This window comes from Seriola dumerili, unplaced genomic scaffold, assembly GCF_002260705.1.
Source record: "Seriola dumerili isolate Sdu_G_001 unplaced genomic scaffold, Sdu_1.0 BDQW01000134.1, whole genome shotgun sequence".
Classification (NCBI taxonomy): Eukaryota; Metazoa; Chordata; class Actinopteri; order Carangiformes; family Carangidae; genus Seriola; species Seriola dumerili.
In genome coordinates this window covers 1,789,199-1,797,102 of record NW_019174389.1, presented here as the reverse complement: position 1 = coordinate 1,797,102, position 7,904 = coordinate 1,789,199, and positions in this window count along the sequence as shown.

Below are 7,904 nucleotides of genomic sequence, written 5' to 3'. Positions count from 1 at the left end.
CATCTGATGCTGATGGGGTCGGGATGCTGCTCTAAGACAACATCACATTACTATAAAACCATGTCGCAGGATTATATTAAGACCTTCTATGTCATTTCAAACAATCAATAGCATTTCCTGGGTTTTGCTTTATTTCCCCATGTTTTGCTGCTCCTCCCCTCTTCTAAGAATACGCTAGTCGGCCTAATCACAGGAACCGACCCAGGCTGGAGGTGCATGCCTTTGCACATGGCAGCACAAATTAAAATGTCTCCTGCCGCCCGCCTCTCTAATTCCCTGGCACTATGCCCTGGCCTGTCCCACGAATTACAACCAGACCTCTCCATATGGTGCAGCCAGCATGGGGCAGGCCAGCTTATTGACATGAGCTCCTCCCTGAACTCTCTAAGTCAATAAATGAGTCGCTCAGAACACACACATTTGGCCAGCCACAGAGTGCTAACCTCACAACATTATTAGGAGCAATAGTGGAGGGATTTTTTTTTTATATCCCTCAGCTAAAAGAGACTACCCAGTCGATACCACAACACATGCGTTATATAGAGAAAGAATTAAGATTTTATCCAATCCTGGACCGTTTAATCCCCTCATGAGCTGCACAGTGTGATTCTTGGGCAAGGGTCTCTGGGTCATTCCCAGGTTTAGACTGAAAACAAGAAGAGACTGGACCATTTCCAATGTGCTCTTTGGCTTTTTAATCTCAATTTTATTGTCTTGCTCACATTTAATGATTTCAAGGAGTAGCCCCCTCTCTGGTTTTGATGTTTTATTAATCCTGTAGAACAGCAGATGGATACGACTGTTAACAAAGGTCATTACACTATTAAGAGAAGTATATTAAATTGCTGTTTTAGTGACAATGTCCTAATGTGGGTAATAAGAGAACCAGAAAATAGTCAAAAAGCAAATATCAAATCAAACAGGTCTGATAACTGTGACTCTCAACTGCATATATTTAAAGATTTTGTGGTTGTAAACATTTTGTTATTGAACATTTTTTTAATGTAACTGAGGACATTTTATGTCTGTAATGAAACATAAACAAATTTTATAGCCTCTTTATCCATGTAAAACCTTCAAAAATAAAAGTTGAGACAATGAATTTGAGGATGAAAGAAGTGAGGGGAGGTTACAAACTCCGCGTTTAAACTTCAATAATTGATAACTTGAAATAAAAGTGTTTACCACAACAAAGAGGAGACAAAAACAAACAAAAAAATTTTTGGTTGTTTAAAAGATCTAAGCTATAAATTTGAAAAAGAGGGTTTTGGTTGTGATTTCCTTTGCTTTGTTCTCTGCTGGATATATCACTGGTTGATTTTTTTTTTTTTTTTTCCACTTCTGCTTCTCAGCTGTGTGCAGATGAAGAAATCAGCCAAAAAGCAGACACTTAGAAAGCTACGAACTTCTCCGTTCACTGCTTAAAAAACAGCCATCTTGGAATATTTCTCGTGTTGATAAAACAACAAGCTAAATTTCTGATATGTAAATGTAAAAAGAAAGACTCAAAGGGACACTGTAGAGGAAATGTAGTGAGGAACAACCAGGAGGCTGAGAAGACCCTCCCCTACACCAAAAACCAGACAATGATGCTCTTGTTGACTCTATTATCAGAATACAAATCTTGGACCGCAACAGCGACACGACAACTCCTGCGGTTGGATCACAGAGACGGACTGCCTCCACCTGCAACTGGGTGCCAGACTTTTCCAAACACACATGCTGCTTTTGTTAGGATCGGCGACCAGTGTTTGTCAGCCGCACTGAGTGTTGTTGATGGTGTTGTTTTCAAATGTGCTGCTGATACTTGACTCTCGCCCACACACGTGCCCTGGATGCAGATTATTAGGCCGGGGCTCAGGTAACCGATATGTTCCTGGACAAAACGTAAACAAGCGTGAAACACCTTATGACACACATGAGTGGAGGGGACACAGAATCTAATACACTGCTGAATAATTCCATCACCGGTTGAATGACCCACCTTTTTCCCCATTCCCCCGCCATTGATGAGTAACACTTTAAACCCTCATGACTTATGGCAAGCTGGAGCCAAGCAGTAATGAATACTTATATGTGTGCCCATTTGCTGCACAGATAAAAAAAATAAAAAAAACTGAAGGGAACTCCTTCACTAAACAAATGGGACATTTTGATAACAACAAACTCAAAAAAGAAAACCATCTAATTCCCAGGAGCTAAATTGGCCATTCAGCATTTTAAGATGAACAGCTCTCTCAATGGAAAACCAGAAAACCACAACCCCATAGTTGTCAGTCATAAAAAACATCCCAGGGCAGCTCCATCCACAAGAGAGCGCAGACAATCTTTGTGGCCTTGTGGGTATTAAGTTGGGGCTTAAACCTGCAAATGATCGCCATTGTTCCAAAACCAGAAAATGTACTGTACCACAACCCAGCAAAGTTACAGTTACACCATCCTGTTGATGTGTGGAAGTGTACAGCTGCAGTCTGTGTAGAGAGATTATGAATTCACTGCTGGGTTGATGTGTATAAAATGTTTTTCTCTTGTAAGACAGACTGCACGCTGTAGTTGTTGAGGAAAAGAAAGAGCAGATTTAAACGGTCAAAGTCAAAGAATCAGGGTTCTTTCCACTGAGATGGCCGCCCCGAGTGAATCACTGGAATAATGTACAATTATTAAAAGCTATTGCCTCTGTGTCTGAACGGTGTTAGACAAATAAACCTGCCTCACCTCATTCTTTCTTTCTTCTTTCTGTTGCTGTTTCACTTTGTCCACATTTTTTTTCCCTCTCTCTCCCTTTCTCTCCCTCTTTCTCTCTTTGTCCTCCTCAGTGTTTACATCCTGTGTGCCTTTCAAGAAGACCTTGTTTATGCCTGAGAGTGCCGGTGTGTGACTCTCTTACTATCATTCTGGAGGAAATACCATGAGTCGCGTGCCAGTCACAGCTAACCACAAACCCAAGCTGGGTGGAGAGGGGCATTTTTCATATAAATCATGGAATATGGCTGTGGGCGAGCCATTGCCAGGCTGAGTGAAAGGCCATAAATAGATTCGCACTGCATGTAGTAACAGCTTTGAGCAACACAAAGGCAGACTGTAGTAACCATTGCCTGTGGTATAGCGGGGTAAAAAGGGCTCTTATTGTTTCTGGACGTTGCAGAGTTGGTCATAAGATATTATCAGGCTGTCAAGTTCATCGCATGAAGCATCAGAAGTAAACCTGTGAGTCTATTTCGAATGCCTGAAATTCCCTGAATTTTCACTTTAGTCGTCTCCTCCCAGCACCAGAGGGTTTGACAGGATGACAGAAAACTCTCTTAATGAACCCCACTTGAGATGTCAGGGACCTGCAGCTCTGACACGCTTTGGTCTCCAACAAAACTCTTACTCACAGACTCTGTTCTGTCTAGCTCCGTTTCCCAAGACTGCTTACATCACATGACATAAATGGAGCTTTGGGTAATATATATCTAGCGCTGCATTGATGGATACTAAAATAATGTCAGAGGTGGTTAACGAGCGCTCCTGGAGCCAGAAAATGTGACAGCACAAAGGCTGCAAGGAGCAAAGACTGATGTGGAATGTAACTAACCTAAGCTTAAGTCATATGGGGCTAATCGGTTCCAGCGTTGCATAAATTACAAAGCGAGGAGCAGCGATGGTCAGCAGCACGGCCAGAAACAGTAAAGATAAAACAGAGAGGGGAAGAGAGAGAGAATCACATCAGTATGTGTGTGTGTCATGCCTGTTGGATGTCTTATCAGTGCTGCTGGAGAGGTCAAGTCAGGACACAAATCACACACACAGACACACACACACACACACACACACACACACACCCCCAGGCTGGGCTGTCTCCTCTCAACTTACACAACAGTTGAGCTACATCTGTTTCTCTTTTACTCTCTCTGTGTCTTTTCTCTCTCTTTGGCTCCCTCCCCACTATGGAGTTGACCTGCCTCAGAAGAGCAGCCTCTCTCGGCCTACAATACCCTCCTGCCCGGACAACTACTCTAGCACGCCCCATCTGAACTCTCCACGCCCCAGCACACAACACCCCACCCCCACCCCCCTTACTGAAGTGTGGCATTTCAGAATGATGTTTGTTGAACCCAAAGTTGAGTTGCTTAGGTACAGTGTGATGTGATGCAATTCAATGGAGCACAACTGATCATCTGATCAGTAGCATCCACAGGTTTTCTCTGGGTCAGGGAGGAAAAACACGGCTCCATGGTGAAGGGGCAGGCTTATGTCTAGTTGTATGGTTTATATAGCCTGAAGGTCACATTAGATTGGCACTTGAGTCAACCACAGAAGCACTTGGGATCACCAGAAAGGCACTCATGCCAACCAGAGGGGTCACTTGAAGCAACCAAAAGGGCACTTGTCCCAGAAGGGCTCTTGTGCCAACCAGAGGCGGACTAAGGCCAACTAGCAGAGGATTCAGGCCATCCAGAGGGGCACATAAGCCAATGACAGGGGTACTTAGGCCAACTAGAGAGGCATGTGGGCAAACTGTGGGCACTTGGGACAACTACAAGGACAACCACCTTGGCCAGCCAATCAGAGGGACACTTGCCAACTAGAAGGGCCAACCAGAGGGTCTCTGGAGCAGCACTTGGGCTTATCAAAGGAGCAGCTGGAGCAACCACAGGACACGCTGGGAATGCACTTATGTCAACCAGGACAACACATGGGTCTGCCAGAGGGGCACTTAGGCCAACCAGAGGGGCATTTACACTGAGGTCACTAGGGTTGCCCCTTGTCCCTTGTGTTGAGGGGTGTCATTTTGGGCATGGGACTATTCAGTTTGGGCACAAGTGTTATATGATATTAGTCTCATTCTGTCTCATAGATCCAGCAACAAAATGTGATGACTGAGCTGTCCAAACTGACTTTTCTTAGATGATTGGTAATGCTATGTTGCAGTTGGGACGTTTCGGTTCACAGGGCGTTCTGGTAAAAAAAAAAAAAAAAGAAAAGAAAGAACATTGTCATCCAACAAGATAAAGAATATGGGTAACACAGATTAAAAAGCATAACAGATGAACTGACAAACAAACAAAAATATGTCAAATTCTGCAGGGTGTGCACCAGGCAGGCTCAGCTGAGAATGGTGACCACCCATGGGTTCTGTCATCCACGTTGGCACTTCACTAGTTACAGGCCCCACTGCTCTCTCTGAGACTTATTTGTGTCACCTACAGAGCCCTGGAGACACACCTTCAACACACACACAATCATGCGTGTTCAGGCTTGCATGATAGCTGGAAAAGGTAAGTGTGATAAAGAACAGTAGATAAGTAGATAAGTCTTAAAATGTGAGTTTGGTTCTCCTGTTCATGTTTGAAACTGGTTCACAGTTGAATTCTTTTGAAATATGTTTAGTTATGTTATCAAATCTTTGAGAATGGTCTTTTAGTTACAGAGTCCAACAGTCTTTTTTATTATTTATGTTAGTCTATTTTGTAGAGTAAAGCTGTGTAGGTCAAACATCTAAATCACAGACCCTGACAGTGTTAGTGAACTAGGACATCATTGGATTTGGTTCAGAATGTGACTGATTCAGTTTTGATCCAGTATAAATATTTCTTCTTTTTTTTTTTTTTTACAGCCCAGGAGTGTACTGACCCACTGTACACTATTTAGCACATAACACTTTACGTAAACAAAGATTGGCATTACTACAACAGATCTGTCCATTCAAAGATATCCCTTGTTGTTTTGAGACTTGATGTTAATCTGATATTCCACTGGAATAGATATGTGTTTTCCTACAGCTTTTTTTTTTTTTCCAGTGAATACTATATATCTTTTTTATTTATTTGTAACAATTATTTCCCCTTAAAATACTTATGCTTTAGTTGTTTATAAGTCACTTAAAATCATTAACAGGCTAAATGTTTTTTTCCTGTATTCAGGAAAACTGCACATTTTAATGGACAAGTACCAGGAATTGTCTTTGATAACAATTTCGACTATTGGCCACAGTATTCTAGTACTGAGAGTCTTGTGTTTGCAAATATTGACTCAACTGTCCCACTTGGGGAATGACAAGAATTCAGAATTAAGGAGTTCTTTTTTTTTTTTTTTTCTTTTTTTTAATGAAATGCCCTTTGTATTTTTTTTTTTAACTCCTTGTTTTCAATTCAAATGAGCTCAAGAAAACACTAGTTGGACACAAAAAAAAAGTGAAAACACAAATGTAGCAAAGAGTGTGAACTCCATGGCCTTTTCCTATGTCTTCACACTGCATCTGTGTCCTGACATGGACCCAACCGTCTAACCGCATTTTGCCTTCTTGCACCCAGGGGAACATAAGGATCGCATATGCCTTTGGCAGGAGTCCACGCCCACATTCCTCAGCTATGTGCTCACAAGTGCTCCTCTCTGCCCCCCCCACCCCCACCGCGCACCGCCCAGCGCGCCTAGCCCCCTCCCGTCATCCTCTTCACTCTGACACCAAAACCTTGGCCCACATTGCTGTGCACTGTAAAGAAATACAAACATTCAGATTTTTCCCTGGACACAGGGGCAGCTGAAACATAAATTGTGCCACTAAGTTGTGTCTTCCAAGCTCTCCTCAACATGCCGCTGGCTAGACTGACTGTTCTAGTGTGCATGTAGATAACGTAGGTTTGTCAAGTCTCTGGGATGGGATTCATTTTAGCTGCAGTAACTAGATGCTGAAACTCATTTCACAGAAATTTTCTCCAATGTGAAATGCAGCCCTGTAGGAAAGAGCAGGAGGAGAAAAGATGGTAAAGAAAAAGAGCTGATCACTGGAACGAATCTTGACTTCAACTTCCTAAGAATCCTTCTTAGCCAGAACCTTTTATGAGACTATTCCCCAGTGGCCTTTCTAGTTAAAGGTTATCTTTTACTTACAAGTCAAAGTCAAAGACAGTGGGGTCGGGAGAGGCGGTGCAGTTTGCTGTCTGGGGTGACTGGGTTCAGTGGTAGGGGGTGCATGGTGCGGAATGTGGCTGTAAGGAAAAGCCAGGAGGAATCATTATAGGGAAGAAATGAGACGCCAGGACTGGGAGTACAGCACATGAGTAGAGAATTTTCAGTCTTTTATAAAACAAGCCTCTGCACATGGCTTAAATCTCCTGATCTGGGATCCTTTATCCTCCTGTGACAATGTGTACTTTCCAGTTTTTAAGTGTGGAGACTGAATGGAAGACAAAGGCAGAGAATATGCTTATTTTACTCTGCATATACTTTAATTCTCAGATTATGGGATTATGGGTTATAATGGCTTTTGCCAACTAGCTCCTGATTTAGCCAGTGCTACATTATTTCAGATCTTACTACACTTAGTAGCAGATCTGTCAAGTACTGTAGGTTTTATAAGGCAGCATGTGTCACTTTGACCTGGAAATTTCAGTTATCTAATTACTTGGTACAAAAATGTGACCTTCTGGCCAGACAACCCACTAATCATGACCTGCCAAGACAGAGACAGGTTTTAGGGTACAATGCTCAGTGCTAGAGAAGTAATATGTAATATGTGTAACTATAAATCAGCAACAGACTGCTCTGGAGGCAGGAATCATTGGTTAATCAGTAGCTGATATTATGAAGCCCAGAATTCTTGCTAGAAGCCATAGATGAAAATTAAAGTGTTAGCCAACATGTTATCTTAGTTTAAGATGGCCAAATTAGCCGTTTGTCCTCTGCTTCCTTTATTATTATGTTTATATATAAATGTATTGCAGGTCATCATTATTTTTACATATTTATATTTCGATCATGTTGACCATCTAGCTTACTGCAATGCAGATAAGGGGGACTTGAGTCACGTGACTTGACTCAAGTCAGACTAGAGTCACAGATTTGAGGACTTGAGACTTGCTTGACCAACAGTTATTCAAGACTGGACTTGACTCTGACTTTGAATTAGACTTGAGACAAAT